At 36.7% G+C, this 27,632-nt stretch overlaps 1 protein-coding gene across 3 annotated transcripts in view; it reads right to left on the bottom strand.

The window, feature by feature from the left end:
* Nucleotides 1–27,632, bottom strand: part of SS3 (starch synthase 3) — a 239,001-nt gene that overhangs the window by 177,627 nt on the left and 33,742 nt on the right. The gene's annotated exons all lie outside the window — the stretch shown is intronic.

Below are 27,632 nucleotides of genomic sequence, written 5' to 3'. Positions count from 1 at the left end.
TAAAAGACCTACTAACCTATCAAAAAGCATATTGGGCTATCCCTTTTCCTTCCTATTTTTGAAACACGATCATGCCTTATTTTCAAAAGAACCTTCAAAACAGCTAGCACAAAAAAAAATGATACTCAAGTATGATTGTAATTTTAAATAATTGGAAGACCTACTTTAATAACAAAGAGTTTTCACACTGTTGGATGTGACAGAAAGATTGAGATAAATACTGTACCCTGATTTTCATGTGTGTAATGTCCCCTTCTTACCTACCATCAGTTAATTGGGGTAAGTCTATCACCAGGTCCTCAAACTCACAATATCGATAGAGGATCAATGAATTGGTTGGTTCCTTCTTGCTTCAGACAGCTTGCCAGAACAAAATAGGAAGTATCAGTCACTACTCTGTGATGTTTTAAGCTGCCAAGCTAAAACAATACTTTAGCCTAAGTAATACAATCTCAAAAATGTACATTTACGATATGAGAGAGAGAGAGAGACAAGCTATGAGTTGGCTGCCTTTCTTGGAGAGTGAAAGAGATATGAGTTGGGTGCCCTTTGAGGAAAATTGAATTTCCCTTTAATGGGACATTAGAAAATTACCAGCCCAACTTATAAAAGGATTAATAGTGACTTTTAAAATTAAAACTATTTAAAAAGTCTCTTTTAATTAAAAGAGGAAAAATGTGAGAAAGGGGAAATAAGAGGAAAGACAGAACGGTAATTTGAGGAGTCACTCTTAAGCATTAAAAGAGGAAGTCTCATTCATCTTAGGCATGCTTGGTTTATGATTCACATTTCAGTTTCTCTCTTGGAGAGTTATTTGGAAAGCTTCATCTTTCATCCAGCCTAAAGATGAAAACCCTCGTGCCGGTAGATAGTGGACGCAACCCCATTGTCTATGGAAACATCACACTAGGTTTCTCGTGTGTGCTTACGGGTTCTTTCTTAGTTTTCCAATCTGATTGTAACACTATGTTGAAGATTGGATTTTTGATAGTTGGTTATTGTATTGTAGATGTATAATGCAATAACATATTCTGAAGAGTTTATATGAGCTTTTCTGGTCATACTATTGTATTGCGGAATTTTATTATACAATAGAAACTTCTGAAGTTTTCTATATGAGCATTTGCTGTTTAAATCTGATATTTTATTGCATGAACTATCTGTTTGTATTTTGCAAATTACTATGAAAGACACTTTGGGGAAAATATCCATTTGGAATATTCCAGTGGTATCAGAGCATCAAACCTGCCAACTTGTGAGGTTAAGAAATAAATATAGAAGCTCTGAGTTTGGTAAGGTTTTATCAAACAGACAAATTTGTAAGGAGCTGGTTTGATTGAGAGATATTACTAAAGAATTTAATATTGTTTTTATCTAAGGTTTTATATTCTGAATATTACTCTCAGAACTTTAATGAAGTTGATGGTGCTTGAATGGATATTTTCTATAGATAGTTACACATGTAGAATTCATATAGGGTGCCATCTATAACTACAAGGAGTCTAATGGCATGTTTTGCGTTGGAAATTTTTGAATATCAACAAGTATGCCCTTTCATGTAAAGGTCAGTTCACACGTCACCATTGATTCAGTTATTTGCATGATCGAAATTTGTGGGAATTATGGTAGAAGAAGTCACTAAGATTAATAATTTAGTGGTCTTCATTCTACACCCCTAAGGCAGATTGGTATGTGTCTTTGTGCATGAATACCTAGCTGGGTGTTTACTCTTTCCCTAGCAACGGACTTTTGATCTTTTGGCTGGTGTTAGAAATTGTGGCAGCTCGGGTGCGGTATTAGAAGGGCCATGTGCTGCATGTTAAATTCTGTAACTTGTAACCATACTAATCTGATAACAGAGCGATTTGATCTGATATAGCATGAATAAATATTGATTTAAATCCTTGCCTTGTTCTCCTTAAGACATCGGCATCTATCCTTGTGTAATAGTTTAAGACTAATTTAAACTCCTTAGTTTATGTTTGTGTTAAACTCATTTAATCCTTGGAAAGTCGCCGACTTCTAGAGGTTAGGCACAAATGGGAAGAGACATGTTTGCTATTTGCTATTTGCTATGTTGTTAATGCCTTCAGCCAGTTTATGTGTGGGCCAAAGGAGATTCACCTAGTTGCAGTTAAATGAGATACTTACAAGGCACTCTTAATTTTGGACTCAAATATGAGAAAGTTGATTTAGATTTGCATGAATTCACCGACTCAAATTGAGATGGAAGTGTTAAAAATAGAAAAAGTTCTTCAAGATGCTGTTTCAGTTTAGGATCAGCAATGATATCTTGGATATGCAAAAAGCAATCTTCTCAGAGCTCCACAGAAGCCGAATACATTGCAGCAGCAATGGCCTCTCAAGAAGCAGTTTGGCTAAAGAAGTTACTTGTGGAATTATTTGGGCAAGCTATGAATCCTACGATTATTCATTGTGATAATCAAAGTTCCATCAAAATTTTGGTGAATCCAGTTTTTCATGACAGGTCTAAGCATATTGAAATTCCTTACCATTATGTAATAGATATGGTAGACAAAAATTCTGTAAAATTAGAATACATTTGCACTACAGATCAAACAATAGACATACTCACCAAACCTCTATCTAGAGTGAAGATAGACCACTTCAGAAGAAGACTTGGTATGGTTGAATTGTAATCCATTTGTATTCTTTAAATTATTAATAAAATAATTTTTTTGTCAGGCTATTGACTATTATGGGCTCCACCATTTGTGTTCATTATTTAAGAGGTGACGATCTCTGAGATAATGAACACTTGTATAAAAGACATTATGAGAGATGACGATCTATTAGATAATGTGCTGAACAGTAGAGTTCTACTGTAAGATCTAGGTGAGTTCAAGATCGTATTGTGATGTAGACATTGTTATATCTATAAGTCACAAATTGGATAAAAGAAGAATTTTTCTCCGAGGTTTATCCTATATTCTGGTAGATCTTAAACTCAGGGTCATGTTGTGATATAGGAATACCAGTATCTATGAGTCATAACTTAGAGAAATGAAGAACTTAAATAACTCTTCAGATTTATCTTGTACATTGTATTCTTTGCAATACTATTATCACTAGTAGCAGTGATTTGTCATATTACAGATTTAGTAATATGACATTGTATCATGTGTTCTATGATATCACATGCTAAAAGGATTCAGATAGATATAGAGTATCAATTCTTTCTTGTTCATCTTTATTGAAGTTTCTAGATATGATATCTCTCAATATGATTATCAAGTTAAGAGGAAGTGTTAAATTTTGTAATTGTAACCATACTAATCTGATAACAGATCGATTTGATCTGATATAGCATGAATAAATATTGATTTAAATCATTGCCTTGTTCTCCTTAAGACATCGGCGTCTATCCTTGTGTAATAGTTTAAGACTAATTTAAACTCCTTAGTTTATGTTTGTGTTAAACTCATTTAATCCTTGGAAAGTTGCCGACTTCTAGAGGTTAGGCATAAATGGATTTTGGAAGAGACATGTCCTTTCTAAGGACATGTCCCTTGATTTCTTTATTTATAGAGGGTAAGGTTGAAGTCTAAGAGCACACAAGAAAAAAGACAAGTCTGCTCCTTAGTCAATACTGCGCACATTCAAATTGCAGAATTAAAAGACAGAATTCTGAATTATATCTCTAATTCAATTAAAGGCAATACTCTGAAGTTATTCTCAGCAAAAGCAAAGGAGAGGAAGAAGAAAGGAGATGTCCCTTGATTTCTTTGTTTATAGAGGGTAAGGTTGAAGTCTAAGGGCACACAAGAAAAAAGACAAGTCTGCTACTTAGTCAATACTGCCCACATTCGAATTGCAGAATTAAAAGACAAAATCATGAATTATATCTCTAATTCAATTGAAGGCAATACTTTGAAGTTATTCTTAGCAAAAGCAAAGGAGAGGAAGAAGATCAAATCTAGCCTATATTCAGTCATAGAATTTGCAGAAACTTTACACTGCAATTTGACAAGAATACTTTACAAATTGGATTAAGCTGATTATAGCGGTTTGACTGGTTAGAATGAGTGATATTTGCATAAAGTTGCCTAATTTGTGCTGGAACCATTATTCGGAGGGGATATTTGATAATTCTGACAAATAAAAGAGTGGCATTGAACATTTTCATAGCAGCTTAGGAATAATATTTGCCTTAAACTATGGTCAATTAAGACGTCCGGTGCAAATTTTAATTGAATGAATTGCAGTTTTAAGTAAGTCAGGTGCTATTGGTAAAGATTAGTGTATGAAAATAAACCGTTTTCTTATGTGTTGAATTATCCACGTGGACAAGAAAGAGTATATAAATTTGGTAGACTATATACATCCAATATAATGTTGATGCCAAACTGTATTGGAGAGGAAATATTTGAAAATGGGACTCCCTTATTGGCCAAAGGACTACACATTTTTATCGATTCTGCATAGAGGAATCTGTTTTTCTGGAGGTGTTAAGTTAATCCCTTCCATAGAAGGGCGTTACATTAATTCATTTCCTGTAGACTGTCAGTACAGCAGTTGGATATTCGATGCTTCCATTTGTTTACTTATTTCAACAGGTGTCCCAATGAACTAAAACATTCCATTCAAGTGACCTGACGATAAAGTTATGGGGGTTTCTTTCTGCATCGACAATCATATAGAGCAAGCAAATACCATTTCCAACACTTCCGTTTTGAACAAATATTACACAGAAACTGCAGTAATTTGAATTTCACTATTTACATAATTAAGTATCAGGCGAGGTAATCACAAAATGTAAAGGCTCATTCTTGTAACTGTTATTGACTTTGTATATGGTAACTGGGTCGATCCTACAGACTATGTGAAGACCCAATGGTTCGACATTGTAATCTATTTGAAATGTCCCAAACCAGATATTTAACTGATTTCTTCCCCAATTAACATTCAGAACATAAACATATGAAGTTGCATTGTATAACCAGTAATATAAATCCTAGGAGATAACCCCACTAGATATAAAATGGATATTCGGCACTTAAACATAGGTAGATGCATCACGAAAACACAATACAACACAATAGATCCTCCAATAGATACTACTCTTCTTTCTCAAAATGTGATTCAGGATTCAAGCATATAACTACTTCAAGCATATAAATATGCATTACAAACCCATCAAATAAAACCAGTAAACTCTCATAAAACTCCTTAAAATAACATTATTGTATTATACAACAACAATACAATAACTAGCTTCCAAAATCCAATTCTAAATACAATTTCACAGTCAGATTGGAAAACTTAAGAAAACAACCTATAAGCACATGTCAGACACATGATGTGATGTCTTCGAGGACAATGGGTTTGCGTTCACTGTCTGTCAACACGAGGAGCTACGTCCTAATACTAGCTAAAAGTTGAAGATTTTTTATTACTCTCCCACGAGAGAACTGAAATCTGAATAATAAATCCAAGCATACCCGAAAGAAAGAGTCTCTTCTCCTTTTAACCCCACAACTGTGACCCTTCCACTTCCCTCTTGGAATTTCATCTTATCTCTCCTTGTCCTTTTGTCCACTTTGTAATATTAAATTGACCCTTTATATTTTGAGGTCAAACTCTCCAAGTCAATTCTAAGGTTACATATAATATGCCTTCAATTTTTCTAATGTCCCAAAAAGGGGACATTACAAATCTCCCCTTCTTAAAATTGTTTGTCCTCAAGCAATCAGTACCAAGATCCCATACATATCGGCAAGTAGACTTGTAGCCCAAACTGAAAGCAAATCTAGACACACTATGAAACAAAGTCTCACTTTGCGACCCATCCATCAACCCGATCCTTGGGTCCCATATAAAATTATGAAATACCACTGCACTTGTAGACTGTACAACTCTGCTTATCCTCGCATCCAATCGCAAACTTAGCAAAATTATAACCAACTCCTCAACAAGCCATAGCTAAATATTGTCAACACCCAGATCCCAACCCCTATTGCCATAACCAGCTGATATGATAAGGTAGAAATGTATCAATGAACTATGCATAACCCAGTAGATGGTGACAACTCGACCTAAATAGATGGCGTAATAAACAAACCGCTTAAAAACTAAAAGTAACACCCTGCGTGCGTCAAATATCATACTGTCATCATCAATTTGGAGAACCTTCGGGTACATAAGTATTATGAATAAGAATGAAGCTGAAAACTTGTTCCTTGAGATTGAAACATAACTCCCATCAATACTACACCAAAATCTATCCAAAGGCTGATGTATGTAATCCAACCAACTCCTATATGGCGTGAAATAGGGAACCCTACTAGGATTGATCCAATGATGAACAACCGTAGTCAATTCATCACTTCCATCCTGTGACCCATATTCATTGCTAGGAATCATACCAGGATTCCATATCCTAAAATCAAAATCATCTTTTTCATGATAATCAAAAGGAGAGTCCTTGTTCATCTCGAAAAGGGGATTATTGGAAATCCAATCAACATCTATATCAAACACGAGGTTATCAATAAGCTAAATGTGATCTGAAGTTTTGGAACTTGGTCGCTTGGGGCATCTATCCAAATCATATGTCTACTGAATACTAGCAAGTTCATCAATTACCTTTAGGAAAAATTCCTCTCTGTATCCTCATGTTTCCTAAAATGATTTGTGCTATGAATCTCATTTTTTGCTTCCTGAAGGGAAACCCAAGCATCATCTAATGCCTCATGAGTATCCTTAGGCTCTCTATTGACCTCCATAATCACATTTCTTTCTTTATTCAGCTGATCAACATGTATTTCAGCAACCTTAAGAATGTTATCCCTGTCGGAAAGCAAATAGAAATAATGTGATTTCATAGTTTCAAGAGTTGTTTTGCTCACTTGCAAATCAAAAACAAGCCATTCTTCTTTCACTCCCTTTTGAACCTTCGTGTAGAAATCCTCAACCATCTTGTGAGTGCTATCATAACGTACCAAAGACGCCACAACCATGTCTTCACTAACCTTCAGTTGGTTCTTTAATGTATGCACTTTATTATAGTCATGTTGGAATGGTTCATCGTCTTGCAATGTCATCTTAGGTTGTTCCTCCAAATTCATGTCATGGACATCAGAAATATGTGGTTCGTCACATCCCTCAAAATCATAGGCCTTCTTTCCCCGATTCTCTTGATTTGTATGCAAAGACCCGAATGTCACCATGTTATCATTTGTAAATGAAGGCTCATCATACCAAGGCCTTCTCATGCTATTACCCTGTGTGCAACCAACTTTATCAATTTTCTTGTTAAGGCTAACCTCCAATTCACCAACGAAGAAATTTGCACCCTGTGTAACAAGCTTTGCGTGATCACGGGAAGACTGCAAAACAATGGTGGTTGACTATTCTTCTTTTTCAAGATCCTCAATTAAATGATTTTGGCCCTCTGGAAATTCTTCATACAAATTTTTGCGCTAGTCCTTTCCAAGGAGATCCTAAACCAATTCAAAGTACTTTCTTTTTGCCATATCCGTCTTATCTTGCTGCTCTAGATGATGCTCCATGTAATCGATGAATGGTAAGTCATTCTGAACTTGGTTAGAAGGTTTTTTATATTCCCTATAAATGTCGAATATCTCTGCTCTTATGTCAAAAATCTGGGCTGACTGCTCTTGTAGCTTCATAGTACCTTTCCTAATCTAATCCCAATCTTTCCCATTGCTGAACTTGTTATCCTATTAGTGTAAGCCTGACAAACAGCTACATTCTGCCCCAAAATTGCCTTTTTCAAGTAGTCAAACTTTCTTGATTTCTTTATCAATTGACAATATCAACAGTGTTTGGCATTCCTCAAGCCGACTTCGCACAAGACGTACATACACAAAAATCTTGAAAATTGATAATAAAATATTCTCTTTCCTTTCTATTAGGGTTACGTATTTCCCAATATTTCCTGATGCACTCTTTTCTACAAGAAGCAATCTAAATCAAATGATCAAACATAATTGTCCTTTAAGCCTCAAATGTATGCCTATGAAGAAAGCACAAGCAACATGTTTATGATGGCTAGAACCCAAATTTTTAGAAATACACTTCAGAAGAACTTGATTTTCCTATTGTCTTTCTACTAGTAATCTAGAGCGTCTAGATTCCAATGGCGCGCAACTAAACTCTCTAAAAGTCTGAGAGGACATGGGTGAATCAAACGAGATCTCTGATCCTCATTTGAGAGCTAATGAAGTTCAAATATTTTAATATTTTTGAGGCCACTGTTCAGTGAAATTGCTATAGATTGTTGCCTAAACACTTGCTTCTCATGATTGACACTAGCAATCTTTTCTTCAAAACTCTGTAGATCCTGTTTTGCTTGAGATGCCTTCAACTCAACTTCCGCTGCCTTTTTTGCCATTCCTCAGGCTCCTTTTTTTAGTTCTTATGAACTCTGTCTCTATTTCCAATTGTTTCCTTTCAATTCGTTCTATTGAAGCTTGTATACTTGCAATCTAATCACCGAAATCCAAACAACAACACATATCTCAAGATTGATTCCGACTCCAACTTCAAACAGTTACAAAGAAGGATGACGAGAAGAGTCACTATATGATCGAGGTGTCATATCGGCCAAAACATAAATCCAGGCCTCCTTCATATTCTTGTGAATGCTAATAAGACAGTGTTTGTTGTAGATAATGTTAATCTTTAATGCAAGAGCAACCTCCTTGTACGTCAATATGCATATCCGTACTCCTTCCTTTGCTTTAGCTTCCTGCAAGCATTCCGATAAGATTCTGCATGGGCATCCTATGGACAGCGCAAATACAATTCGTACTTTTGTCTAATAATATGAAAGCTTTTCCTCAACTAATAATACCTGCTATATTTATCATTCCCAACAGGTAAAATTGACCAATTTTGTCTTATTTGAAGGCTTCGAACTTCTTATTCTTCAACACGTACCACTCTGTTTTTAACCCAACTTGGCGAAATTTTATTCTCTGTATTTGCAATCGAATTGTAACTGACCTACTCCAGCTTACCCACCAGTATTCCCAACTATCAGGGTTCTTACAATATATGCCAATGACAACTGTTTACCTCCTCAAACGACATCGATTAATATTCCTCCAGCAATTTCTGAAAAGTAAGGATACACCTGTACAACTTTCCTTCAATAACACTGATGCTAACTCTTGGAATTACCACTTCTCCCCAATCGTGTAAAAACACTCCACACTTGCATTTCATTTTCTTTTGTTGAGGAACAATGATGCTCCTATCGGTCCCGCGATTCTTTGAGTTACAAGATAAGAACCACAATGAAAAGATTCAGTACACAAAAATTTCCTCACATATAGTCTAAGGAATAAAATATTCTAAAGCCTGATGATATTAAATTGGCAACATAAGCTTCAAGAATAAATTATTTTCAACGCATATTGTGCTACCTTATAAAGGCAGACATTAAGTACTAGAGGATATGAAAGGAACTCCCCGACTATCGTATTGTTTTTCCACAATATTAGATGTTGAGATAACCTATCCTGAATTTGTTCCAACTGAAACACGCAATCCTTCCGTTTGATCAAATCATATTGTTGTGACTTTCTACTCAGAATCTCCCAGTGAAGCAACAATATTAATTCTCCCAACAGCAGTTCTCTATCTCAGGTCAAAGCATTCTAAAGCACCATCTTGTCCACCACACACTACTAAAAATGGCTCCTTCTTGACACCGGTAGCACTCCTGATAGTAGCAATTTGTGTCAACTCCCTGTATTGTCTTGTTCTCAACATTGCTCAAACAATACTACCAAACCATGTCCGTATAGGCCCTGGCCTATAGACGTCTGTGCTAGAGTCAGTGCAACTCACAAAAAGTTGGGGAAGGTTACGGGGATGTGCCTGTTACTCTCCCACTCAGCTCTACACATTTAATATCCAACGCTACTCTGCTAACTGGTCCCGACCTTAGGAAGTGGATACCACTTCAGCACAAATCACTCACGCAATACCACAATAAAGTTTTAGCATTAACTTCTGCCAAGTTGCTTGAAGGTTGACTGTCTCCTCTGTCTATCGTCCCAATCTCCTATCTGTTGTATTGATACCCATGTACCAAGATTCAATCCACAAACAAACCATAAAACTTTCACTTTGATTGCCTAAACTTTGCTATCTGTCATCTAAGCTCATAGCTTCGATACTGATTCAAAGTGTCACTTCTAACTTCCATTATGGATTTGAAACATTAAAGCCCAAAGCTATCATCGTCTCATGGGAATGTGTAAATAAATTTCCAACCCTTATACCAAATCCTTAGAGAAAAGGACTATGATCTGTAGATATTCTATCTCTACAATTACTTCACACAGTAATAGTAGTATTGTCCACTCACTGCTCTTGATGCATAAACTTCAGAATCCAATTTCAAGATAATCTTTCAAGACTTGCATGGAAACACTGAGAAGATTTCAACACTATTCAAAAATTTGCTAATCTCTCTGGTAAACTTGCTTTTGAGGATGGTAGGTTCAACAGCTCTAATACCACTAAAATGTCCCAAACCAAATATTTAACTGATTTCTTCCCCTATTAACATTCAAAACATAAACATATGAAGTTGCATTGTAAAACCAGTAATATAAATCCTAGGAGATAACCCCACTAGAAACAAAATGGATATTCAACACTTAAACATAGGTAGATGCATCACGAAACACAATAAAACCCAATATATCCTCCAATAGATACTTCTCTTTCTCAAAACGTGATTTGGGATTCAAGCATATAAACATGCATTACAGACCCATGAGATAGGATAAGATAAGATAATAATATTAATGTTCAACAAAAAACCAAAAAGGTTTATGGGACCGAGCATACAAACAAAAGAGTTGACCACACCAGAAACACCAAAACGGTGTCAGAAAAGAAACAAAACTAGACAGAAGACCAATAAACTCTCGTAAGACCATAAAATAAAACCAGTAAACTCTCATAAAAACTCTTAAAATAACGTTATTGCATTACACAACAGCAATACAATAACTAGCTTCCAAAATCCAATCCTAAATACAGTTTCATAGTCAGATTGGAGAACTTAAGAAAACAACCTGTAAGCACATATGATACATCTGATGTGACGTCTTCGAGGACAATGGGTTTGCGTTCACTGTCTATCGGCACGAGGGGCTACGTCCTCATACCAGCTGAAAGCTGAAGCTTTCCGATTACTCTACCGCGAGAGAACTAAAATCTAAATAATAAATCCAAGCATAGCCAAAAGAAAGAGTCTCTTCTCCTTTTAACACCACAATTGTGACCCTTCGACTTCCCTCCTGGCATTTTGTCTTATCTCTCCTTGTCCTTTTGTCCACTTTGTAATATTAAATTGAACCTTTATATTTTGAGTTCAAACTCTCCAAGTCAATTCTAAGGTTTTATAAATTATGCCCTAAATATTTCTAATGCCCCAAAAAGGGGTCATTACACTATTATTCATGAGAAGGTTTATAACTTTATATACTATCGAACAAAGTATCAAATGGCTTGGATACCCTCCAGTGACAATCACTATTATTCATGAGAAGGTTTATAACTTTATATACTGTCGAACAAAGTATCAAATGGCTTGGATACTCTCCAGTGACAATCTTTATGGAGTCATTTCTCATATAATTGAATCTAATGTATAGTTCGCTTGGAAATATTTGTCCTAAATGTCTCCATACTTGAGATTGTCATGAAAGGTTGCATGATAAAGTGCAATTGAAATATTTGGTGATGCAATTGAAATATTTCTTACAACGTGATTATTATCTCAGAACAAAGAAATACCAAGTTTGTGTGAGACTCCTAGTGAACAGGAACCAGTGTATGAAGCTTGCAATTTATTGTTGTCAGGAGTATTTTTGCGTTTCCATATTTTTCCAATTTTTTCCAGGTGTTTGTTGACTCTTGGAATATCAAGTTGTATTTTCTCTTTGGAATTTGATTTGGGTTGAATTTGAGGATATCTTAGATCCCAGAATCAAGTTGCATGGTGTAATTGTGCCTCTAACTAAAAAGATTTAAAATATTGTAAATTCTTTAACAACTTAACAGAGCTATATCACAAATTAGTAGAACACTAAAATCTGATTATATTCGTTAGCAGAGAACAATACTATTGATGCGACTTCATTGAGAAGAAGTTATTTTCAAAAACAAAAAAATATGCCATGTATTGTTGTGCCAAGTTGTGTTTCTTAAAGATTGTAATTGGGAGAAAACTTTTACCTATGACCATTGAAGTATGAATGTATTCACCATTGACATAGTCGGAAGGAATATTGTTTGATATTGGTCGTGCAAAGGAAGCATTTGGGACTTTGGTTATTTCATTGGTGTGAGTCCTCTCTTGGTGCAAATCAATTTTTGTTAAGACTTCACTATCGAAGAATCATATGGTAGCCGTGTTCGAAGGATTTTCTTGTCAGATTTAAGTCTAGGAATTGTTTTGTATTGGCAGAATAGTTTAGGTTATCGGTCCAAAATGAGAGCCATGATACAAACTAGCTGAGCGAGAGGAGTTTGTTGACAATCAGATTGCAATTGTATAAGCTAAGCAGGGCTATTCAGCTGATTATTCATTTCAGAATTCAAGACAGACAGTACCGACCAGATTAGGAATACAAATCTTCTTATTCTTGCCTCTATCAAAAACCTTTTACTGGCATCGACTGGGAGTTGTTATTGTTTGATAGCTTCAATTGGATAAACATATAAGACAATACTAATGTGTGTGTGTGTGTGTGTGTGTGCGTGTATTTATTATGAGATATAATTTGTATATATGTTCATTATATATCTAAGTATTATTATATTAGAGAAATTAATATAATGATAATAGAAAAATTTATATATAACTATAACTGGAATTAAATTATCATTATATTAATGAATAGAGATGTCCCTTCATAAGACATGTCTCTTCTTTGTTTATTCTTCATATAAATTAAAGAGATCATTGCATTTAAAAACACATGGTGTTGGACCTACACAAAGAAGGTTCTCCCTCTTTGTCAGGTAATGTGTTGGGTCAGACCAGCACTTTTGAGCCCCCTTTGTCGGTTTTCGGAGTTGACTCTGCTCGATTTGTGGTTGGATCCACTAATTCTTGCCCCACCCACAAGGGAGGGTAGAAAAATGTTCTTGTGGGGGGTAAGGAGGGGAACACCAAGCTTCTGGGTCCCAAAGTCACCCACGGTATTACCGAACTGGAAATTTCATTCCCAAATAGTGTTGTGGACACTGCTGCTGCCTCCCTCAAAAATTGGGTTGTGGGTCATTTTATTTCATTCAAGCCATTGACTGAGATGACCAAGAAGTGGGTGGTACAAAAAAGGTTCGTGAAGGGTAGTGTTTGTGTCTCAGCCATAACCAGTGGCCTCTTCTGCTTCCACTTCACAGCGGCTGAGGACCTGGTGCCTATCCTTTCTGGGACTTGACACTATGGTAGGCATTGTCTGGCCCTGGCGAAATGGCACCCTGGCTTTGATGCCAGCTTGGAGCTCCAAAGCCTGGCCCCAATTTGGATCCGTTTGCCAGGACTACCGCTAGAGTTTTGGGATGAAAAGTTTCTAAGATGCATTGGGAACACTTTTGGACATTTTTTTGCTACAGACCAGGTAACTCTGCTTAAATCTAGACCTATCTTCGCTAGATTTTGTGTGAACGTTACTAGTAATAGGACTCTTCCGACCACAGTCACATTGTCCACTAAGTGGGGGAAAAAGGTCCAACCGATATAACATGAGAATGTCAGCCTGTATTGCCAAAAATGTGGGTATTTTGGCAATGTGTTGTCGGCTTGCAATTCCCCGTCTCTGAAGGACAAACAAAAGGTGGGCTTGCTAGGCATCGTTAAGGACTCTACTATGTTAGGGGAACCATCGACTACTCCTACGGGACTAGAAGTTGAAAGTAAGGAGGACAGCCCTGGTGGTTAGTCTTCAGAGGAAAGCAAAGAGAAAAGCAAGGTTAAGGAAGTTGAAAAGTTGACTAAGGTGGCAAGTGTGGAAGCAAAGAACGGGACGGATATGGAGGAATACCCGTTTAGGAAGGAGATAGATGATCTACTGAATTCCCTAGTGGTGGGAGAGGCTACTATTAGTGTAATGTCCCCAGGGACATTAGAAATATTAAAGGATGCATCTGCATGATATTAAAATTGACTATGAAAGCATGGACTTTTATTATAAAAGGTCAATTTAATATTCAAAGTAGATAAGAGGAAAAGTCAGAGGGAAGTTGAAGAGTCATAGGAGAATAAGACGAAAGCCAAAGGGGAGTCGAAGAGTCTCCATTTGTGTATTAAAAAGGGAGAGAGGCTCATTCCTGGGCATACTTGATTTTATTATTCAATTTCCAGTTCTCTCTTGTGAGAATATTTAGAAAGCTTCAGCTTTCATCGAGTGTGAGGACGTAGCCCCTTGTATAGGAAGACAGTGGACGCAAACCCATTGTCTGGGGAGACATCAAATCAGGTTTTCATATACGCTTACAGGTTCTTATTCTAGTATTTCAATCGGACTGTTAAACTATATTTAAGATTGGATTTGTTAGTGTTGGTTATTGTATTGTTGTTGTATAATGCAATAACATATTTTAAGGAGTTAAAAGAGTTTGCTGATTTTTATATTACTAGTTTGTAGCGCATTGTTATATGTTCGAATCTTGAATGTTATTTTGGAAAGAACTGGTTATTGTCTTGTGGAGAATCTTTTGGTTTTATTGTTGTATCATATTACATTTGCCTATGTTTGAATTTTGAATATTATATTCAAGAAGAAGCTGGGTAAACATCTGTTGGAATTTCTACTGGTTTCGATTGTGTTCGTAAAACATCTGCAATGTTCAGTCCTGAATATACTATTGAAAAGGAAATCGAGTAAATATCTGGTTAGGGATATTTTAGTGGTAACAAAGCTGGTGTATTCTACCAGCTTGTAGGGTTATTAATTTATATGGTTATGCAGTTTGAAGGAATCCTCAGCCATTCAGTCGCAATATTTTACAGATAAATTTTGTGGGCTCCATGAGAGGGATTCTAAAAATTATATACATAAGAATCGTTGAAATTCTAGGAAGCTTGATAAATTATTTACAAACATCTTTATAGGAGGCACATTCAATATCAGGATATTTTTAAAAGAACAGTCTTCAAGTGCATGATGATGGTCAGTATATTTGAGGTTGAAATTTACTATTTCTGGTCTCAATTGAGATAGGAACCTTTGATAACACAGTTGACAAGGTTAGACGATATCATTTGAAGAAGAGCATGTGCAGCTAAGAAGCTAGTATTTCTCTGGCATTTAACGGAGCTTTCTTGAAGTTGTGTACGTGTATATAGTCTCGACAAGAGATTGTTCAAAAAAATTCCTAAGAGTCAAAGGCCACCGTGAATATCAACGATAAGTTGAATAGACCTGGGAGAATATTGTGAGGACTTGCATGATACACAACAAGAACCGTCAATGGAATATATACATCACAATAGATCTTGCAGTACTATACATGTATAGTTGGGGTTGACATTCTGAGTAAGACTCCTATCTATTATCATAGACAGTGAGTTCATTCATACCACAACAAAACGAAGTACCTTGTGTGAGATACATTCCCTTTGGTGTCGGCTATACATTGTCATATTTTACTAGCTTCAAAACAACAGTAGCTAAGCATGGGATTAATGAGGATAACTGGTGAAATATCCCTAACCGGATATTTACTAGATTTTCTCTATCCACAATATATTTAGAACTAAAATGTACAGATATATTACCAAACTCAAACAAAATCAATAGAAACTCCTCCAGAAATTTACCCAGCTACTTCTTGAATATTGTATCATAGACAAATGTAATACGATACAATAATAAAACCAGAAGATTCTCCACAAGATAATAACCTGTTCTTGTCCAAATAATATACAGAAATTCAAGCATATAGAATACATTACAAACCAACAATATAAAACCAATAAACTAACATACAACTCCTTAAAACAACGTTATTGCATTATACAACAGCAATACAATAACCAGCCCTAATGAATCCAATCTTAAATACAAATTAATAGTCGGATTGGAATATTAGAACAAGAACCTATAAGCACATGTGAAACACCTACACTAATGTCTCCCCGGACAATGGGTTTGTGTCCACCGTCTGCTGTCATGAGGAGCTACGTCTTCATACTAGCTAAAAGCTAAAGCTTTCTGAATAACTCTCACAAGAGAAAAAATTGAAACTGAATCATAACTCAAGCATGCCCAAATGAAAGAGTCTCTTCCCTTTTTAACCCCACAATTGTGACTCTTCGACTTCCATCCTGGCATTTCGTCTTATCTCTCCTTGTCCTTTTGTCCACTTTGTAATATTAAATTTATCCCTTTATATTTTGATTTCAAACTCTCCAAGTCAATTCTAAGGTTTTATATAAAATGCCTTCAATATTTCTAATGTCCCAAAAAGGGAACATTACAAATCTCCCCTCCTTAAAATTGCTTATCCTCAAGCAATCAGTACCAGGATCCCATATGTATTTACAAGTAGACCTGTAGCCCAAACTGAAAGCAAATTCAGACACACTGCAAAGCAAGTTGTCACTTTGCGACCCATCCATCAACCCAATCCCTGGGTCCCATATAAAACTATGAAATATCACTACACCTGTAGACTATACAACTCTACTTATCCTTGCATCCAATCTCAAACTAAGCAGAATTATAACCAACTCCTCAATAAGCCATAGCTGAATATTGTCAACACCCGGATCCCAAACCCTATTGTGATAACCAGTCAATAAGATAAGGTAGAAATGTATCAATGTACTATGCATAACCTAGTAGATGGTGACAACTCGACCAAAATAGATGATGAAATACACAAGCCGCTCAAAAACTGAAAGTAACACCCTAGGCGCATCAAATACCATACTGTCATCATCAATTTGGAGAACCTGTCGGTACATAGGTACTATGAATAAGAATGAAGCTAAAAGACCATTCCCTATGATCAACACATAACTCTCCTCAATACTATACCAAAAACTACCCAAAGGTTAACTCTCCTCAATACTATACCAAAAACTACCCAAAGGTTGATGTATAAAATCCAACCAACTACTATATGGTGTGAAATTAGGAACCCTATGTGAACTAATCCAATGATGCACAACATAGTCAAATCACCAATCCTGTCCTATGACCTAGTTTCGCCGTAAAGAATTGTAGCTTGATACGAATCTCTTAAGTTAAGATCATCCTCTTCCTAGAATCCAAGAGGAACTCTCTCCTCTACCTTAAAAAGTGGGTTATCAGAAAACAAAACAGCATTTACCTCGAACAAAGGGTTGTCTACAAATTGGTTGCGATATGAAGTATTGATACTTGATCGTTTGGGGCAGCTATCCAAGTCATATGTCTGCTGAATACTATCATGTTCGTCAATGAATTCTTGGAAAAACTCCTGCCTCACTTTTTCTTCATTTTCCCGAGAGTGATTCATGACCGTGATCTGATTTTCTACTTTCTGAAGAGAAAATTGAGTTTCATTCAATGCCTCACGACCATACTTAAGCTCCCTGTTGAGACCCTCAATCTCATTATTTTCTCTATTTGACTGATTAGCATGTATTTCAGCAACCTTAAGAATATGATCCCTATCAAATAGCAAATATAAATAATCTACTTTCATAGCTTCAAGAGTTGTTTTGACCACTTGCGAATCAGCAACAAGCCAAACTCTTTCCACTTCCCTTTGAGCCTTCCAGTAGAGAACTTTAACCATCTTGTGAGTTTTGTCATAACGTACCAAAGATGCCACAACCATTTCTTCGTTAACCCTCAGTTGGTTTCTAAATGCATGCATTTCATTATCATGTTGATACAACTCAACATCATCTTGGATTGTTCCTCTGAATTCCTGTCATGGGCGTAGGAAATATATGGTTCATCACACAAAATTTTTAATCTGCTATTACCTCATGTGCAACCGTCCTCATCAACGTATTTGTCAACACTAGCCTCAAATTCACCAACATAAAATCTTGCACCCTGTGTAACATCTTCTACATGGTCACTAGAAGGCTATAAAACAATGGTGGTTGACTGCTCTACTTTTTCAAGAACCTCTCTTCGCTGATCATGATTTTCTGGAAATTCCTCGTACACATTTTTGCCCTAGACCCTTGCAAGAAGATCCTAAACCAATTCCAAATACTTCCTCTTTGCCATCTCAGTCTTATTTTGCTGCTCTAGATGAAAATCCAAGTAATCATTGAATAACTACAAAGTTCTTTATTCTCTCCATAAATGTTGAGTATTTATGCTCTTATAACGGATTTTTAATTCTGGGTTAAGTGCTCTTGTAGTTTCATAGTACCTTTCAAGATTTTGTTCAAATCTTTTCCCATTACTAAAAGTTGTTCTCCCATTACTATGAGTCGGACAAACAGCTATATTCTGTCCCAGAATTGCCTTGATGTTCCTGAACCTCTAAGTTTTGTAGATTGGCATTGGTTATTTGTTTTTTGCAATAATTTTTGAATAATGATGAACTTATCAATACACAATTGCCAATAGACTCTTGATCTCCAAATTCAGAGTATTTGCACACAACTGCTCTGTCACTACTAGTGTGATGCCAATTAATAATGCTATTAGAAAAATAACTCTCAAGTTATGGGTCAAGAATGACCTTCTAGAACTTGGTCATCTGATATAAAGTCTTGATTCTTCTTGCAAGAATATGTCTGCAGTGTTACTTTAAATGTCACGAGAGTTCATGCTAGGCCTTGTTCCAAATATTAATGTTACTTAGAAAGTAGTATTGATAGAAAATGTAGAATTTCAGATATAAACTGCAATTGCTCCCAGAATTATAAAGTCTCATTGTCGGTTCCAAACTTATATTCCATTGTGCATGGGGTGCGAGAGTCTTACGATCCTTCTATGTTTATATGCATCAGAATTTCCCAATGGTAGTTGGAATTTCTTTTATAACATTAATTTGCAGGCACTCTACTTAGTCTCCAAGACCTCCGTTACTGCTCATTCCTTTTTTGCATAGGTGACCTGATGGCATAAACTTCAGATGAACTGGACATGTCCAACAGTTTTGTACATTCTGTGATGTGTCTCAATTTTATGACATTAGAATTTGCAAATGTCTGAATAGACATATTGTGATCATTTAGATCCAAGATTTCCTAACTGCAAAGAGTTTTCAAATTGTCATTTACACCTGAAAGATATTCAATTCCACTAAAGTCCACATTCTCTTTCATTGTGCTTGTTATTTCTTCTAGGCATCAAACCTTGGCGAGTCTCACTGTGATCATTGCCACAATGACTTTTAGTAATTCATTTGTCACTGACTATAAATGCAAACGATATTGTTCGGTGTGATTATGTAACTCCCATCTCATAAACACTTCACCTTTGAAAAATCCCGACTATAGTATATATATATATATATATATTCTATTCAAAGTGACACGTAATTCCGTTTCATAAATCGCATGACCCAAGCTCCTTGCCAATAATGTGGAGGGCACATGTTTACCTCAATACTATCGGATATTTCTATAGTCCCTTTAGTTACATTACATAAACACCAATCAGCAATGATGGTTACATTCTACTCTTATGGACCCCCATACGGCAAACAAGTCAAACATGGCTCCCTTTTCTATTTAACTCTTGTCAATTATTCCCCACTCCATTCAAAACACTGGGCATAATAATTCTTTACTAGTTTATTTGGCGAGCTCCGCTCTAAAATTTTGATGGCTTTATGTATTCCCGTGAAGGGACTCGATGATTCCCATTAATTATCAAGTGAATGTGAAGCATCTCTGCCTTTTGGATCATGCATCACTAACACCAGACACGATAGCTAGGGAGAGCTCTGGCACTTCACCATTCTACAAAACTTTTGACACCTACCCCCAGTAATAGTTCTAATATTGTAGCGCACTATTCAAGCATCACGTGACACCCGTGGAAGATGAACGTTCTGCCTAGACCAAGAGGAAAGGAAATCAAATTTCCCGTCATCGCTTGTGACTTGATTCTCCAAACTGATATCGCATAATAAACGTTGCCACACTACTGTCTGCGTACAAGAAGTAATATTCCGAATTTCATGACTCCCTGCACCAACGCCAATGTTGTCTCTACATTGACTACAAATTTTTGCTCGGTCTTGTGCGAGGGTCCCTTGTTTCTCACGACAATGGTTTCTCCCCTCAATGGAATAATTTCTAAGTTTCGAAATTGGTCGGAAGACTCTTCAAAGAATTAACCAAATGCTTGTCACACTCGAACAGTCAGAATTCCCTTCGTGAGGCCAACATGATTGAAAGATTGAGGTTGTGTGTCTCTCCTACAACTATGGTTACGACCATTGGGATGTCGTTTAGTCTTGGCACCCGACGTCTTTGTACCAAAGATTACACTTACGTAAACTTCAGAATTCACTGTTGTGTATGCATATGCCGGATGGGTGCTACTTTCGAAATGGTGATTGTATCAGCTACTAAACCCGCTTTACTGATCTCTAGTTGACGGACCTATAGAAACCTTCATGTTGCATATGTTGTGCGCTTCATGCATTGGGCCAACCTATCACTCCCAACTTCATATTAACTCCACTACCTATACCTAGGTAGGATAGATCACGGACGATTATTCCACAATTGTAGATGGTCATCGGTTGGAAGAGTGGAGACCCGTGCAACTGTTTCATGAGCCACTGTTAGGATGCTTAGATGTCCTTGCAATAACCTCCAAAATCCTTCTGCTATGGAATGATTGTACTTCCTGCCTACCGTCCAAGCATGAATCAGCCAACTAGTGACTTGTTCTTGATAAATTCTTAAATCAATGCTTGTGTACAATTTGATGCTCTGAGTTTCTCACATGTTTATCCACCTGCTCGGCAAGAGTATTTCGTCCAAAAATTCAATGTTATTTGTAACATTACCCAATGAAAATTATCCAGGTAAAGGGAAACTTCCAGAGTATTTGCTTCTTCAATTTGAACAATTAGCCAAGGCCTTCTCAGATTTTGTACTAGCTCCAATGAACCCTGATTATGCTGCAATTTTTATTTCTCAAATGCAAATACTCAGTTTCTTCCTCCAATATGTTCGACAGGCTGGCAAAAAAACCAACTCTGATACCATTGAAATATCCCTAACCGGATATTTACTAGATTTCTCTATCCACAATATATTCAAAACTAAAATGTGTAGATATATTACCAAACCCAAACAAAATCAGTAGAAACTCCACCAAAAATTTACCCCAACTACTTCTTGAATATAATATCATAGACACATGTAATACGATACAATAATAAAACCAAAAGATTCTCCACAAGATAATAACCCGTTCTTGTCCAAATAATATTCAAACATTCAATTATATAGAATGCATTACAAACCAACAGCGTAAAACCAATAAACTCACATACAACTCCTTAAAACAATGTTATTGCATTATACAACAGCACTACAATAACCAACCCTAATGAATCCAATCTTAAATACAAATTAACAATCGGATTGGAATACTAGAATAAGAACCTATAAGCGTATATGAAACACCTGAACTGATGTCTCCTCGGACAATAGGTTTGTGTCCACTATCTGCCGGCACAAGAGGCTACGTCCTCATACTACCTAAAAGCTAAAGCTTTCTAAATAACTCTCACAAGAGAGAAAATTGAAATTGAATCATAAATCTAGCATGCCCAAAAGAAAGAGTCTCTTCCCTTTTTAACCCCCCAGTTGTGACTCTTCGACTTCCCTTTTGGTATTTCGTCTTATCTCTCCTTGTCCTTTTGTCCACTTTGTAATATTAAATTGACCCCTTTATATTTCGAGTTCAAACTCTCCAAATCAATTCTAAAGTTATATATAAAATGCCTTCAATATTTCTAATGTCCCAAAAAGGGGACATTATAGCTGGACGACAACTCAGATTTCCTCCACAATGAACATTGCACTTAAATATCCTCACTCCAGTAGTGACGACAAGGAACAATAGCAGGGTCTGCATGCAAGGAACAGTGTTGATAGTGAAGACGTCTGATATCCTAATAGTGGGTCACGACATAGCTACACAAGCATCCTTTCTTCTAACCAACAGCCACAGATAACTAAAAAAACATCGGGTCAAGAAGACAACTGGTCAAGGCATTCACACCCAAGTAGGTTTCACCAATCAGTGTTGACAGAGGAATGTCTGGCATTAACGGCTTCTGAAGGAGATTTGGAGGAGGGTGTTGTAGTCAGAGACTAGTAAGGAGCCGGACACTATACTTGTTGTTGAATACAAGAGACATTGCAACATTTTGTTGAAGTCGCACAGTAAGTTGGAGCAACAAAAGAGTTTTTTCTACTTCATTAAAGACAATGCCCCATCGATAGGATTGAAACTATGATACAGAAGATGGAGTATTAGTTGAAAATAATTTGAGTCATGATATATCTCCTACCACTCAGTAATGAGCAGACACTATAATGTGAACAAATTAACACGTTTCAGGTGAACAGAGTTGGACATATATGTCAGAACTTTCAAGCCCACATAAAAGTAAACAATGATGTCGAGAACAAATATCATCTAAGTATTTGAAATCGGTTACATGGAATATCTGGAGCGTTATGAAGAGTCTTTGAAGCAGAAGACAATTGTTGTATGCAGGGATGAGTCGTGTTTGTAATAAGTAACTCATTGCCATTACAAGATTTGTTCCCTGATATATTGTCAGTGCAAGAGGAAAGCTGGACACATTACTACTCTGTTGTCATTACCTATTAACACGTTGAATACTAATTTTGGAGTTGCGAAAAATATTCTTTGCGAAAACTATTTCCGAACCCACCTGTCACGAAGCGTTACCTTACCGGGAATTAGAAAATACGTGGCCGTATTAACAAAATTATTGATTTCAAATACATCAAGGTTTTGGCAGAGATTTGACCCGAATAAGACAGAAGGTGGAAATGGTTGGTGTACGTTTGAAGTTGGCCCAATTCCGGACATATCTGATATTCACAAATACAAATTACTAGCTCTCGGGGGGACTCAGCTCTAGAAGACTTGATGAAAGATCGTAACTTCCCCATGAATTTAGAGCAGATAATATTCAGGCAAAGTTTGAAAGGCGTAGATTCCCTTGGAAGAAATCCTCTTATCATTAATAAAATTATGCGACAGATTATTACATCATTAAAGAAAATTCATGACACAGGTATTGTACATCGTGATATCAAACTTGCCATCTTGGTGGTGACAAAGGAAGGGAAAGTGAAGCTGATAGATTTTAGTGCTGCATGATCAGCTGAATGTTGGAGGAATACGTTTTGTATTTACAATGACATTTTATATCACAGTTGATTCTTAACGATCATTCTTAACTTGATGATATTTCTGCTGTAACTGGAATACAAGTAAAGACTATCTCGTTGAAGATTATGCCTGTCTGAATGAAGTAATAGCTGGGTGAGTTTTGTGCTGCAGGAGACAATCGAATTTGGAGCATTTACAGGATCAAGTTACAGTTGTCTTAATTACTGAGTATTGGGTGCTTGAGGGAAAAAAACCCAGGTTTGCAGATAATGTTAATTCACCTTTGAATTCATTTAAGTTCTGAGTAAATGACTAAGCTGGAGAGATTTAGTGTTCAGATGTTACTACTCTAGTGCATCATTACCACTGTCCTCTCATCCTAAATTAGACATACAAGACAATTTATTACAATAAGACAATTATTTGTAGAAACTCCCATGAGTTGAATTTGCTTCGGTTTGGGAACAATTAATCTAGTGTGTGGAAGACTCAAAACACATCAGAATAAGGGTGGACATTTTCAGAAATAGTAGTTGCTTGAGTTGCAGCTGAATTTCGCAAACATGTTTAGGCAGCTACCCAAGTTTATCATCAGGGACAAGGATCAAAACCTTGAAGAAAAGCTCTACGATATAGGAAGAAAACTTGCATGTTTGCCTCAATCAAAACATGGGTTACTTCGCAAGTTGGAAGCAATGGAGAATTATTTATCCACAACGGAACAACCAGATTCAAAGAATAATCATGTGAACATCCTACTTGCTACGATTCCTTTGGCTAAGCCAGCATTGCTGAGACATCCTGACAGGGAAGTAAGACTTGCAGTCGCACAATGTATTATTGTTCAGGTTATGAGGATAAGTGCACCCTATGATCCATATAAAGTGATGAAAGAAGTATTCCAATTGATTGTAGAAAGCTTTCAAAAATTGTGTATCATCCATAATCCATCCTTTGGTAAGGCAGTCAATATTTTAGAAATAGTAGCAAAACTTCGTGCTTCTGTGGTTATGTTGGATCTCTAGTGTGAAGACCTAATTCATGGTATGTTCCATCAGTTCATGACTGCTATTAAAGGGGACGTCAAGAGAGATGTTTTATCCTTTATGCAGTCTGTTATGTCCTTGATAATTGATGATTCACGAAATTTCCTATCTACCATATTGGCTGAACTTAAACAAACACATGTCACTTCTTTTGATGCTTACAGGTTGGTCGGCAATATGGTCGAACAATGTGAACAAAAATTGAAATCATTCTTATCAAGGTACAAGATTGTAGGAGAAAGGGAAGAAAATTTGTTTCAGCCTATAATGAGGGATGAAGAGAAAGACAAAACTAAGTCATATGGGCAGCTTAACAGGGGTGAAGCTAAAGGTATTGTGCAGGACCACAAGGCTGAAAAAGATAAAACCATGGATCAGATACCTAGGAATTCAAAGGAGTCTCTATGCATTATGACATCATGTTCATTAGTTGATGACTATAAGATTGATGAATCATTTTGCATCAGCTGAATGTATAGCAAAACCTAAGGATAATTCTTCTTATGATAATAATACCTTCAACCAACATAATTCTGATTGGTTAGAACATAGTAACTCACTTTTTGAGATGGATGCTACTTGGATACTTGAGAATCCCTTATTTGAGTTTGAGAAGGGAATAGCTTTTGTTGTTGACCAACAGTCATCGATTGATACTGATTGCAACCAGGTGGTGACTGATTTATTACATTTGATGAAGGGACATGATGCTGATTTTGCTAACAGGGCCTATAGTTACTCTACTGTCACAAATGTCAAACATAATGTGGGTACTTGGTTTGTTACACTTCCCTTCGTGAAGGAGGAAGCCATATCTAGCTCGCTTCTTCAATACAGTTATAGATGCAACATACCTGTTAGACGATTAGTATGGTGGCAGTTTGATATTTTGGACATTCCACTATTTTCTAGCATGGAATGACAGGATATTCCAGGTAGTTTGGGAGGGGGATTTTTTTTGTTTCTGGGACCTAGGAGGATCGGCCACATGGTCAGTATTGTTTCAAGGAGATGGTTGGTGTGATGTTGAGTTCCCATCCCTATTTGACTCTAGCAGTGCTTGTAATCTCAGTTGGAGTAAAGCCCTCAGTTGGATTCAAAATTTTCTCACATATGTTAGCAACACATGGCTGGTTGAGATGATAAATTATGCATATGAAGTAATATAGGATCTTGGTATTAGCTTGATTGGTACATCATGGGTTTGCGATCCAGGTGTTGATCGTGTCTATATGTGGCTTGTTGAGGACTTTGTTGTAGTTCTACTCAGTTTTAGGTTTGATGCAGTGATGATTAAAGTTGTATAGTTTACAGGTGCCACATCACTTCATAGATTTTTATGGGATCCAAGGATCCGGTTGATGGATGGATTACAGAGTGACACTTTGTTTCGCGAGTATGACCAGATTTATTTTCAAATTGGACTGGAGAGCTACCTGCAAATTCGTATGGGATCCTCGTACTAATTGCTTGAGGACAAGCAATTTCAAGAAGGGGAGATTCATAATGTCCCCTTTTAGAGACACTAGAAATATTAAAGGACACATCTACATGATATTAAAATTGACTATGAAAGAGTGGACTTTTATTATAAAAGGTCAATTTAATATTTAAAGTGGGCTAAAGAGGCCAAGGAAAGATAAGATTAAGAGCCAGGGGGAAGTTTTAGAGTCACAGGGGAATAAGACGAAAGCCAAAAGGGAGTCGAAGAGTCTCTGTTTGTGTATTAAAAAGGGAAAGAGGCTCATTCCTGGGCATGCTTGATATTATTATTCAGTTTTCAGTTCTCTCTTGCGAAAGTATTCGGAAAGCTTCAGCTTTCAGCCAGTGTGAAGACGTAGCCCCTTGTACAAGCAGACACTGGATGCAAACCCATTATCCAGGGAGACATCAATTCAAGTGTTTCATAACTATTAAACTGTATTTAAGATTGGATTTGTCAGTGTTGATTATTATATTGTTGTATAATGCAATAACATATTTTAAGAAGTTATAAGAGTTTGTTGGTTTTTATATTACTAGTTTGTAACGCATTGTTATATGCTCGAATCTTCAATGTTATTTTGGAAAGAATGGATTATTATCTTGTGGAGAATCTTCTGGTTTTATTGTTGTGTCGTATTACATTTGCCTATGTTTGAGTTTTGAATGTTATATTCAAGAAGAAGCTAGGTAAACATCTATTGGAATTTCTACTTGTTTTGATTGTGTTCGTAACACATCTGCAATGTTTAGTCCTGAATATACTGTTGAAAAGGAAATCAAGTAAATTTATGGTTAGGGATATTTCAATGAACCATGGTCTAGAGGAAGGTGAAATTAGAACCCTCGATGGTGACCCCATGGAAGAGGAAATTACAAGGAACACTTCTACTAGGGGCCAAGTGAGCTCGACCAGGAAGCCTTTCGAGACCCCGAGTTCATTGGCTAGGAAACAGACCACAGTGTTGGTGACTCTTGTTAAGAACTCCCTACCACTAATGGAGGTGAGGGGTTCCAACAATGGTGAACCCGATACGTTGGGTCACTTGGGGTTTTTTACCCCGAAAAGACTCAAATTGGTGTCCCCTAAGGAAGCGGGAGCCAAAGGCATGAGAAGCATTGAGGAGGCTGAGGGAAGGCAAACAAGCATCACAAGAGAGTGGGAATTTCCTAAGAGGAAAACTAGGGGTGGCAAGAAACTAGATGTGTGGGTAGCTAACACAGTGGGTCGCCCTAACAGTAGAATGAATCGAACGAAGCAAGCAGAAAGGGAGGTGGCCAATGAAGACAACTTACACTAGAGACAATTAAGAAAGGTAAGAAATGAACTTCCTCTTCTGGAATATTAGGGGGTTGAACAACACCCAAAAACAGTATGCTCTTAGACAATGTATCCTTATTGAAAGGATTGACTGTATCCTCATTCAAGAAACTAAGATGACCAACCAAAATTTTAATAAGTTGGCTAAAATGTTATGACTTGGTGCTGCTTTCTTTCATTCTAAAGCAGAAGGGGCTTCAGGGGGCCTAGCATCTATGTGGAACCCCAATGTCCTAATGGTTAGGGAGGTCCATAAAGAAGAGAACTTCATGGCTATGGAGTTCAGCAATAACAAAATGGTGTGGAATCTGGTGAACATTTACGCCTCGAATACCAAGGTTGGAAGAAGTGAAGTTTGGGAAAGGGTTGGAAGAGAGGTGGAAAATATGAAGGACAAAAGCTTTG

This window comes from Cupressus sempervirens, chromosome 4, assembly GCF_028749045.1.
Source record: "Cupressus sempervirens isolate cs-2001-9-10 chromosome 4, ASM2874904v1, whole genome shotgun sequence".
NCBI classification, from domain to species: domain Eukaryota; kingdom Viridiplantae; phylum Streptophyta; class Pinopsida; order Cupressales; family Cupressaceae; genus Cupressus; species Cupressus sempervirens.
The sequence above is the reverse complement of the archived record's forward strand: the minus strand, read 5'-3'. Positions and strand labels throughout refer to the sequence as shown.